The sequence below is a fragment of the Saimiri boliviensis genome, chromosome 13 (assembly GCF_048565385.1).
Source record: "Saimiri boliviensis isolate mSaiBol1 chromosome 13, mSaiBol1.pri, whole genome shotgun sequence".
NCBI classification, from domain to species: Eukaryota; Metazoa; Chordata; class Mammalia; order Primates; family Cebidae; genus Saimiri; species Saimiri boliviensis.
This window is the reverse complement of record NC_133461.1, coordinates 20,464,207-20,476,208: the sequence shown is the minus strand read 5'-3', so window position 1 is coordinate 20,476,208 and position 12,002 is coordinate 20,464,207. Positions and strand designations below refer to the sequence as shown.

General features: G+C 47.2%; 1 long non-coding RNA gene across 1 annotated transcript; it reads right to left on the bottom strand.

The window, feature by feature from the left end:
- Window positions 1–285: 285 nt before the first annotated feature.
- On the bottom strand, window positions 286–3,147 carry LOC141580773 (uncharacterized). Its single transcript, XR_012513088.1, has 2 exons — window positions 2,864–3,147; window positions 286–2,710 (listed from the first exon to the last, which is right to left on the bottom strand). It is a non-coding gene; the product is annotated as an uncharacterized LOC141580773 (long non-coding RNA).
- Window positions 3,148–12,002: the final 8,855 nt, after the last annotated feature.

Below are 12,002 nucleotides of genomic sequence, written 5' to 3'. Positions count from 1 at the left end.
AATCAAACAGCCGTGTGAAATTCATTTCACAAATCCTACACGTAGATCATCACAAATCCTACATGTAGATGTGGGGGTAGGGAATATGACAGAGAATGGGGAAGACAGACACAGTTTCTTCTGCAAGAAAGAATTCACTCATTCAGGAAACAATCTTGATCATTGTTTGCACCATGGATTGGGCTAACTCCACGGTCTTTGCTGTTAGGATTTTCATTTAATGTAGAGAAACTAATCAGAGTAAAATATGCCACAGATGTGGAATTCAAAAATCTTAGGTCTAGATGTATTATGTGATGCAGGTTTGTTTATTTTTGCTTTAGGAAAGTGATACATTGTGTATATCATCCATTATGTAACATCCTCAGCAGAGTCGGGGACAGCACCTTTTCAACAAAGCCATTAATATTTCTGCAGCAAAGGAGTCTGCTACATAGTCACACTAAGTGCAATAAATAAAGACTATCAGTAGCCTCAATTCAGTTTAGGCCAGGTTTTTGCCATCACGTGTGGTTCTTGCCACAAATCAGGTTACTTCACATTTGTGAAAAATTAGTCTTGGAATTGCAGGCAAGGGATTGTGTCCCTTCCCAGAGGTTCAGATCCAGGTAAAGAAGGCTTCGTGGTGGAGACATTGCTTGAGCTGAAACTTGAAAAATCAACTGGACAAGATGCAGAAGAACTTTCCAGGCTGATGAGCCACAACACACAAGACAGCAACCTCCAAGGATTCCAGCAGCCCACTAGGGCAACTAGGGCCGATCCTGAGGGACACAGGGTCCTGCTGCTCCCAGAAGGTTGGGGGCACTCAGGAGCAGCAGCAGCCAGGCGGTACTGACTACCTGTGTCAGTATCACACAACCCTAGGCCCTCACCCACAAGCATCCAGGAAGCCAAGTCCTGCAAATTGCATTTAAACAAGATCTCCAGGAGATTTATTCATGCTAAAGTTTGAGGACCACCAATTTATTTGACACAACGTAAGTGTTAGGCATAGTTCTACATTGTTTTAGAAATATGAACACATTTAATCCTCCTGACAGTCTTACTAGGCAGATAGATGCATTATTCCCTTTTTTCAGATGGAGAAATTAAGATACCAAGAGGATTAAAAAACTCATCCAAGATCACAAAGCTTGTGAGAGATAGGCCAGGTGGCCTGGTCGCAGGTTTTATGCTTTTGACCTGAATGCTGCCTTTGCACTGCTTCAGGCACCCATCCCAAGTGATAGCCTCCCTCCACCTGCAGCCACGTTGAACCTGGGGCCTCGCTTCCTCTGTGATCCCAGCTGTGTTCCCCGAAGATGTACATCCAGCCCCATGTGCCCCAACCCACAGGGACCCCTGTACGGAGCTGTCCTCAGGAGAAGGAGTGAAACTTTGATCTTTCACCCCTGGCGTTGGAAGCGACAGAGACAAGTTGACAAGAGTTTGTGATAAGCCTGTTAGTGTTGGCTTCAAAGCCCATGTTGCTCTTCTTTTTATCTATGTTGTTGATATCTGATTCAATAGCTTCTGTTTGAGGAGGAAAAGCCAGAACGCGGGGGCAGGGGGTTGGAGTCTGCTGACCGGATGGTCAGGCCTGGAGAGCAATGTGCCCTTTTCTTGTGTCAATTCCAAAAGGCAGGGTTTGGAAACAAAGTCAACAGAAGGCCTTTCTTCATCTCCACATAAACAGCGGCTCAGCAGTGTTTGGGGAGTTGGGCAATGCTGGATGGAGTTGAGTCAGGAGAAAAGTCAACTTTGACTTACAGCTCTCTAAGTTGGCCTGGGTTTCCGTGTTTCTATCAGCTTGCCTCCAGCTCAAGTCAAAAAGAAAATGCTCCAGGCCTGGCATGGTGGCTCATGCCTGTAATCCCAGCACTTTGGGAGGCCAAGGTGGGTGGATCACAAGCTCAAGAGATCAAGACCTTCGTGGCCAACATGGTGAAACCCCATCTCTACCTAAAATACACAACTTAGCTGGGCATGGTGGCGAGCACCTGTAGTCCGAGCTACTCGAGAGGCTGAGGCAGGAGAATTGCTTGAACCTGGGAGGCGTAGGTTGCAGTGATCCAAGATTGCACTCCAGTGCTCCAGCCTGGCTTAGATTTATTCCCACTAGCGAGACTCCGTCTCAAAAAACACAAAAAGAAAAGTGAAAATGCTCCATGCTTTTGGGTAGCCCACTCATCTAGCATGGAATTAGTACTGGCATGGGAGAATGTTCTGGAACATCCTGTCTTCTCCCCTCACACTGGGTGTCTACCGTTGGTATGCACAAACTCTCACCCAGCAACCTCTTTTTGATGGCCCCAGAGTTCTTTCTTGCTCAAGGACAACTGCTTTCTAGCATAAGCCAATTCTGAGAGGGCTGGAATTAGGCCCAGGGTGAGGGGGTAGACATAGCAACCATCTACTCTGAGAATTTTAAAAACAGAGAGGAAACATTAGAGATTCTTTGCTCCAAACCCCTTGCTTCACGATAAGAGAACTAAGACTCTGAAAGGAGAGATTTCTTGCCCAAATTACCCAGCGAGCAAATAGCGGGGTTAAATCTAAGCCCACTCACACGACCTCCAGTACCATGGTGGGTTGAGCTTTTCCCATCCCACGACTCGATTGCTCATCATTTGTCTTCAGAAATTTCCAGATCATATTCTTAATCATCCATTGAACCGCTTCTTCCTTCATTCTGAAGTATCTTCTAGAGCCAAGCAATGGACGGAACCTGGAAGAAACAGAGCAGCAGCCATTCATTTCTTGGAGAGGCCCCGGGGGAGTGCCCCACCCCTCTTCCTCCGCCCCTCAGAGCTTTCTCCTGGCTTTGCAGGGAAGGGAGCAGAGGCGGCTGAGTCCTGTCACAACCCTCACATCCGCTCACCTGTCACCCGTGCAGGCAGCTCCCAGCAAAAGCCTTTGCTGCCTGAAGCCACCAGAGGAAATCAAGTGACCTCTGCCGTGAGCACCTCTAAAGGAGAAGCAGCAAATGGGTTGAGGAAGTTACAGAATCTAAAGCAGGTGCAGATGGGAGCCGGTTCAGTGGGAAGAGCTTTTCTCTTAAGAGGACCAGAGCTCACAATGCGTTCCTCGCAGTCCTATCGATAGGTGTTTCATTGATCTGCTGAACGTGTGATGTGCTGTCAGAAAGCCCAGGCAGCTTCCTGAATCACTGAGAGGGTTTCGGAGAGTCAATGGAACAAAAAAAGTTAGAAAAGGAACGATGTTCTGTTGAGATTCTTACACCCCCTTGAAATGCAATCTGTCGTTCCAAACGATTCACTCACCGACAAGAAAGACTAAAAATATTTAAGCATGACATTTGCCTCCATGCAATAGACATTTTGTCACATGAATGGCTGGAAATTGAGTTTTCTGAAGGATTATTGGGAACTGCGTGCCTCTGCTGCTGGGGATTTGTGGCTTCATAATGAGCATGGAGGATGCTCACATGTGCCGAATGGATCTCAGAACTAAGTCCAAGCCACCAAGTCATGCATGAGGTTGGTGCAAAAGTAATTGCGGTTTTTGACATTTAACGTCAAATTTTGGATGGAGAAATTAAGATACCAAGAGGATTAAAAAACTCACCCAAGATTGCCAAGCTTGTGAGAGCTAGACCAGGTGGTCTGGTTGCAGGGTTCATGCTTTTAACCTGAATGCTTCCTTTGCACTGCTCTGGGCACCCGTCCCAAGTGGTGACATTACTTTTAATGTCAAACACCGCAATTACTTTTGCACCAACCTAATATTAGCAGCAGAAATCAGATTCAATTACTTTGACAAAAGTGTAAAGAGCCTGGTGGTGGTGCCTGCCCTCAGCCTGCTCCAGGGGGGGCACCCTCCTGTCCAGCCATGAGTGAAGGGACTCTTATTGCAAGCTTCAGAAAGTAACTGAGTCACTGAGTTTGTTTCTAGGTGCTTTGGGTTCATCAGGTTTTACAGTGGCTTCACAGATGGTGTCACCCAGGACCCATCTGTGAATTCAGAGACCCTCATTCTGTGAGTCAAACCCTATGGTGTTTCCGACCCAGCTTCATTTCACAAGCAAGAGCTGACCCTCCCACTCTGCGACACAGCACCTAAACAACATGGGTCCAAAGAGCCAGAACTAGACCTGAAAGGGAACGCACAGGGGGATTCTGTCCCCAAAGGATGGAGAAGGAGGAGGAAGCCACCAAAATGACATGAGTGAGGCAGCTGGAAGAGAGGCCCTGTCTGGAGAAGAGAGCACAGGGAACTTCTGTCCCCCAGGGTGGGGTGCACCTGACCCTCACGTGCCAGGCTGAGACAGCTGAGCCCAGACCCCCAACAAGACATGGCAGCCTGGCTATCAGGCACACAGCTTCGGCTGCCAAAAGAGTTTGAGTTTGAGGGCAGGACAACAGAGGCAGAGGATGTGCTCAAACTATGAAAATCTGAAGCTCAGCTCTGAATAATTTCTCCCCAAATTGATTCAAACAAGAGACAGGGCTCAAGATTACCGTGGGGCGTTGCCTGGCAACACTGTTTTTGAACTAGCAAAAGAGTGAACCAATCTGAGGAAAGTTGAAACCAATGATGGCCCCTTTTTAGAGCCGGTTGCCATGGCACCTGGAAGGCACTGATTGAGAAGTCTCAATCCATGGAGTGTAAACATAAAGTTTCTTTTCTGCCCCCTAAATTACTGCTTTCCACTGCCTTGTATCTAATCTCTCTTGACTGTCCTTTAATGACAACTTGGGCAGATCCTGCAACTTTCTGTAGTTGGAGTATGTCCACTTCTGTGTAAATTTCAACCTTGTTAATGTTCAAAAGCCTAACCTCCCCAGCAGCGGCAGAGGAGTGGCCTGGGCTGAGCTCTGAGGTCTCACCTAAGGTTGAGGGCAAACAGAGAAGCCAGATGGCTGGGTTCTTCCACTTGCTCGTGGCCTGTCAGGGACAAGAGCTCCCTGGTGTCTACTTTAGCGAGGAAGGTTCTATGGGATCCTGGTAGTCTCTGAGCAGGTGGTGGGTGTGGCTTTCATGAGAGCTGCGTTTGGCTCCACCCCAGGCCTTCTGTCACTGGGGACCTGCCACAGGAAGGGGCCTTGTCTTCTTTTGGTCCAGACTGGGGAATGCCAGCCCCTGAGGCCCACTTTAGGCACTTCTGGAGCTCTCTGGAAAAGCTCTGGTAGGTCTCCCGGTACTACTGAGGCCCCAGAACTGGGATGGCAGGACTGTGTCTGTCTTCCCAGCCATCGCGCCCTACACCCCACAGGTCCCTTCCGCCTTCGAGCACAGGCAGCCAGCGGGTACCCAGCCTCTATGGGCACACAAGCTGCCTCTTGGCTCTCTCACCACCCTTCTTCCACGGCGTGCCTCCATGTGGACCCTCAATTCCATGGCTCAGTGGCATCGGGCTGGAAAGCCCACTGTCTCCCCTTCTGGCAAGGCTCATGAGTGACTCTCCAGGATCCCTTTCCCATCCACCTACATGACGAGAAGCTTTTTGGGAGGAAAAGCAGTCACTTCTCCCCAGACACACAGCTGTCCCCACAGCTGACTTCCCACCTCCTCCAAGGCCTAGTGTGCTCCCCACAGAAACCTGCCCAGGTGGTTGATGCATAGGGAGGTTTCAAGGCCTCGGAAGTTATTTTCGGAGGCGATGGTGGCCTCAGGTCAGGGCTCTCTGTAGAATGCAGGAACACCTAGCATCTTCTGTTTACAGCATCGACCCTTGGCTGTAATTCCAGAACAAGGGGGAAAGTCCCACATCACATCCCATTACTCATCCACGAATAAAGAAAAAAGAAACTCTTATGTGTACTGACACAAAATGACCTCAACAATAGATTGCGAAATTTTAAAAGCCAGGTTCGGAACACCGTATGCAATGGCCCCAGCTTGTGGGAAAAGGTAGGCTACAATCTGTACATACTGTTGGTTTCTAAGGAATAGGCAGATGTGGCTGCCATATCTCTCCAGCAAGAAATAACAAATAGCTGTCAGCAACTGTAGGATTTCCGGTACCTCTTAATCCCTTACAAGTCGTTCCTGCCTTGCCTGGCTGGAAATGCACAGCCGCCAAGTGCATTCACAACGCCGCATATCACGGGAGGGAAGGAGAGAAAAGGAAGCCATGTCGCAGAGGCCCAGCAACTAATATGCTTGCCACTGAGTGACTGACTGGCTCAGAAAATCCTCATGTAAGAGTTCCAAAGGAGGTTATGTCAGAGTCTCTTAATTTTACCAATCAGAAAACCAAGGCTAAGCAGTTGGGGGAAACTCATCACAGAACAAAGTCACCACTTTCCAGAGCCAGGCTCCACTGACAGGTGGGGATGTTTCACTGGGAGCTGATATGGATCTCACAGACATTGATTTATCTGCCATTTCATGGCAGAATGGTGGACCATTCTTCACCTTTAAGTTTGCTGTGATACCAGCCCAGCTGATGAATACGGGCACAGCAGCTTCCTGGGAGGGCTGGCAGCCTTTTCTCACTTTCCATTCAAATCAAACCTGACCACACTGAGAAGCTGAAGCTGCTCCCTGCCTTGGCAGATGGGTCCCCAACGTGAGAATCATTAACAACGAAATACACTTTAGTCAGATGAGGTGGGAGAATGCTTTTCACCTTTTTTTTTAAGGCTATTAGTAATGTAAGAAAGTAGAGAAATGACACTCTGATGTAGACCATATTGGTCTGTCTGTATTTATCCCATCTCCCCTCATTTCCAGCCACTTGGGCCAGTAATTCCTTGTTCCTCAAGACACCTGAGCGCCCCGCTTTGCCCACACCACGTGTTAGTCCATCAGCATGCAGACGATGCTTCATCTCAATACAGCATACCTCACCAGCCTGCTGGGCCGGATTATTACTATTTTTTGGCCTTTAATATTCAAGAATGGTATTTTTGGGGAGGGGGCAACTTCTTCAGTGATTATAAGGATAACTGATGTTTGACATACTTGAGTCCTTCTTAGTTGTTGTGGTGGTTGTTGTCGTCGTTTGCGGCACTTTTTAAGGACAGATATTCCAGGAATGGGTACAGAAAAGGTAATCACATATTTCTGTGGACTTCCTTTCCAAGTAATGAATTTCTAATGGTGAAATTTTCAGGCACCAAGTTAGGACATATGTTGAGGGCAAAGGCGGGAGAGAAGGAAGCAAGGGGTTTTCAAGTTGCCCTAGAAAGATGGCACAGTTATTTCTAAGATCAGCCTGTAACATACACATGCTCTCCTTCGCTCTCCTTCCTCCCTCCCTCCTTCCCTTCCCAGACTACGAGCTTTCATCGTGTATACAGTAGCCATGATTTTGCACTGGCTGCTATTTTCACTTAGAAACATGAGGAAACTATATATATTTTTTCTTTTGTGAGACAGGGTCTGGCTTTGTTGCCCAGGCTGGAGCGTAATGGCATAATCTCAGCTCACTGCAACCTCTGCCTCTTAGGCTTAAGCAATTTTCCTGCCTCAGTCTCCCAAGAAGCTGGGACTACAGGCACATGGCACCATGCCTGGCTAATTTTTGTATTTTTTGTAGAGACAGGATCTCATTATTTCACCCAGGCTGGTCTAGAACTCCTGAGTTCAAGTGATCTGCCTGCCTCAGCCTCCCAAAGTGCTAGGATTACAGGCACGAGCCACTGAGCACAGCCAAATGCAGTACTTTTATTAAAATAATCACGTGTTCAAAGAATGATGTAATTCTAAGGAAGCTGACCTTTAACCTCCAAAATGAGCTGAGCTAGGTCAGTGTATTAGCACAGCATCTTGCACACTCCCGGGATACACTGGGGACAGGGTTCCAAATAAAATGCAGGCTATCTAATCAAATTTGCATTTCAAGTAAACAGTGAATAATTTTTGGCATAAGTTTGCCTCTAATATTGCATGGGGCATACTTATACTAAAAAAAAATTTATTTTATTTTATATACATTTTTGAGACAGGGTCTCACTCTGTCACCCAGGCTGGAATGCAGTTGCATGATCACTGCAGGGACCTCCCAGGCTCAAGCAATCCTTTCACCTCAGAGGTGCCACCATGCCCAGTTAATTTTGTATTTTTAGTAGAGATGAGGTTTCTCCATGTTGGTCAGGCTGGTCTTGAACTCTCGACCTCAGGAGATCTGCCTGCCTCGGCCTTCCAAAGTGCTGGGATTACAGGCATGAGCCACTGCGCTCAGCTTATACTAAACACTTTTAATTCAGGATAAATCGTGTTTGAGTCTAGCAGTGGCTAAGTGTGTAGGTCGGAGACATTGAAGAGGAAATGAGAAGCCTACAGAGGTTTTGTTGGAAGGAGCTAGTGGACACATCTCAGGGAAACCCAGGTTGGAGGGGAGTGCAGTAAATGCCTCCCTGTGCAAGACAGTGGGGGCAAGGTAATGGGGTGGGGGACAAGTAGAAAAGGGGATGGAAGTGACCTGCATGCACCAAAGATGGGGGAGTGCTTCTTTAGAGAACTCTCCATGGAAGTGGGGACTATGAGAATCATGCTCAGAGGGACGGGCACGGGAGCCCCCATGCATCAGAGAATCAATACCCAAGACTTTCACCTGAGCTTCCCAACCTAGCACTGGACTTACAGGAAGACAGAGGGAACATTATTACAGTGACCAAATGGCTTAGAATTTCCTGCCAAAATGCTATGTTGCTTTGTGAACTATTTCACATAGCTGACCTTAGCCTGCAAGCAAATTATGGTAGAGAGCACCAACTTGGGGTGTGTTTGAGATTATCCATAGTATGTGGTTCCTTTAACCTGTGAACATCCTAGATGACTTTGAGATTACCGGGAGAAGCTTCATGAAGCTCCCGGGGAGGCGGGAGGAAGAATTATGTGATGCTAGCCTGAGTGCTGGTAGAGAGCTACCTAGGACAGAGCATAAGCAAATGAATGAATGCATCCACTACGTTTTTTCTTCAAGTGGCTCTTCTCAAAATGACTTTGCTTTTTCCAAATGAGGTCTCTGATGATGAGAGGAGAAGGGTACAGTCAGAATTTCTTTATTTTTTTAAAATGTGTATTTTAGAGATAGGGTCTCTCACTCTGCCACCCAAGCTGGAGTGCAGTGGCGTGATCTTAACTCACTACAGCCTCAGAGTCCTGGCCTCAAGCAATCTTCCTGCCTCAGTCTCCATAGTAGCTGGGACTATGGGCACTCAGCAGCATGCCCAGTCCCGAATTCCTTTTACTTTTAATTTTGTAGACATGTGGTCTCACTATGTTGCCTAGGCTGGTCTTAAACTCTTGGACTCAAGTGATCCTCTGCCTCAGCCTTCCAAAGTGCTGGGATTACAGGTGTGAACGACCCTACCCAGGCCAGAATTCCTTTAAAGTCAGGAAGGGTTAGAAGTAAGATTGGCCCCTCTCTTCTGAGGATCTGCGAACTGTGACTCAACGTTTGGCCTGGGCATTGGGTCTTGGTGCATGAAAGACTCCGTATTCGCAAGGCAGCTCTCCTTTCTCCTTCTCAGGAAAGGAGGCCCAGAGTCTTGCTACTGCAGAGGTCTGTTCTCAGGGGTCCTGTACATGCTCTGGCAGAGACCTATTTCTGTATTCTCTCCTATATTCGTATGCTTACACTGAGCAAAAATGCTAAGGTGATAAGATGGTGGTTTTTGGAGCACAGCGATAGAACATCTGGGGGAAGAAAATGGACAAGTCACAAGTGGAGCAGCTGTAAAGCTTGGCAATGGAGCCCCGAGTTTTAAACTCCTCTTGGAAAAGTAAGTCCTGGGCACTGGAGCCTGGCTTCCTTAGCATGAGTGTCGCAGGGAGAGCTGCAGAGGGCAGTGAATTGCCTTTAGAAAAATGTCCTTCAAGTCCTGGTTTGACACATTGTGCCAGCTGTGCCTTTGACCTGTTTCTTTATTTTAAAACTGAAATAAGAATAATCAAAGATATTCTCAGGATTTAACAATAATAATACTTAGTAGTGTTTACCCCAGGATGGGCACTATTCTATGTTTATATATATTAACTCATTTAATCATCATAGGAATCCTTCTGTGCTTCTGTGCTTGACCTTAGGAAGCAGGTACTACTATTAACACAAATTTATAAACAGAGGCACAGATAGGTTAAGTACCTTGTTCAAGTTCCTACAGCTAATGAGTGGGAGAGCTGGGGTCTGAACCTAGACAGTCTAGCTGCAAGGTCAATGCTGTTAACAACTAGCCAATTGTTTGTCAAATATAAAGGGGGGCTGAGAGGAAGAGGGATTCAAATTGTTATATTTCATTCATTTTTAAACAAATAATTTTCCCACATTTTAACATCTCTATAATCTGTGTATGGGTTTTGCCATGTTAACCAGATTGGTCTCAAACTCCTGACCACAGGGCCGGGCGCGGTGGCTCAAGCCTGTAATCCCAGCACTTTGGGAGGCCGAGGTGGGTGGATCACAAGGTCAAGAGATCGAGACCATCTTGGTCAATATGGTGAAACCCCTTCTCTACTAAAAATACAAAACATTAGCTGGGCATGGTGGCGCATGCCTGTAATCCCAGCTACTCAGGAGGCTGAGGCAGGAGAATTGCCTGAACCCAGGAGGTAGAGGTTGCGGTGAGCTGAGATCGCGCCATTGCACTCCAGCCTGGGTAACAAGAGTGAAACTCCGTCTCAAAAACAAACAAACAAACAAACAAAACTCCTGACCACAAGTGATCTGCCTGCCTCAGCCTCCCAAAGTGCTGGGATTACAAGCATAAGCCATGTGCCCAGCCAGTTTACTTTTTACCTCCTCTGCTCTCTTCTCAAACCCTCCCTCCGTGGGGCCTTGCTTACTCACACTATCTGGAGTCTCTCCCCAAACCTCACTATCTGCTTTTCTTTATTTTGTTGATTGATTGTCTGCTTCTTCTGGATGTGAGCTCCAGGAGGGAAGGCATTTTAGTCTGGTTATGTTTGTTTATTTGTTAGTTTTGCTGCTGTACACCCGCTGTCTAGAATAGATACCAGATACCTCGGACATGGTGGCCCCCAACAAATAGTTCTTGAATGAATGAATGATGACTGGTTGGAGATTCTTGTTTGGTGTTTTAAGAAGTGGGGAGAAATATCACCATGTACACAATTTATTTTCAACTGCCTCCTGAGAGTGGGTACCACTCATTTATGTGATGATCCTCTCCCATGATCACTGCCACCAAGGCCCTGCCCCTCTGCACCAACAGTGTTCTGGGCCTATTCCCAGCCATAAGAGAAGGAACTTTTGTAGGAGAGGGTGATACGTGTGTGAATGCAGACATGAAACCAGGACTCCCTGTCAACATTGCGTTTTCGCTTGGGTCCTGGCTTGTGACATTGAATTGAAAGTGATTTTTATTATCTTAATAACAAATCTGAGGTGACAGAAACCCCACTTCATTCCAGCCCCACTGGGCTTGGCCTGGTCCCTGCACATGGCAAATTAGCCTCCTTCGGTCTCTTTACTAGTAAATACCCTGTTATTCCAGACAGCCCATGCCCTTTGTCATTCTCTGTATCCAACTCTGTTATTCTCGAGTCACTTATTTCTCTCTCTGTTTTTTTTAGACTGAGCCTTGCTCTATCGCCAGGCCAGAGTGCAATGGCACAATCTCGGCTCACTGCAACCTCCACCTCCCAGGTTCAAGCGATTCTCCTGCCTCAGCCTCCCAAGTAACTGGGACTACAGGTGCGCACACGCCACCATGTCTGGCTAGTTTTTTGTATTCAGTAGAGATGGGGTTTCATCATGTTGGCCAAGTGGGTCTCCATCTCCTGACCTTGTGATCCACCCACCTCGGCCTCCCAAAGTGCTGGGATTACAGGCGTGAGCCACCGCGCCCGGCCACTTATTTCTTATTTTTAGAGACAGTGGTCTCGATAGGTTGTCCAGACTGGGCTCAAACTCCTGGGCTCAAGGGATCATCCTGCCTCAGTCTCCTGATCTATTCATTATTAAAGATGAATTCATCTCCTGTTTCACTTAAGGTTTCAGAGCAAATGACAAGCAAGTATTCTCAGCTTTGTTACACAGACAGCAAACTAAAGCCTCAGAAATAAGAAGTTATTTTTGTCCAAAG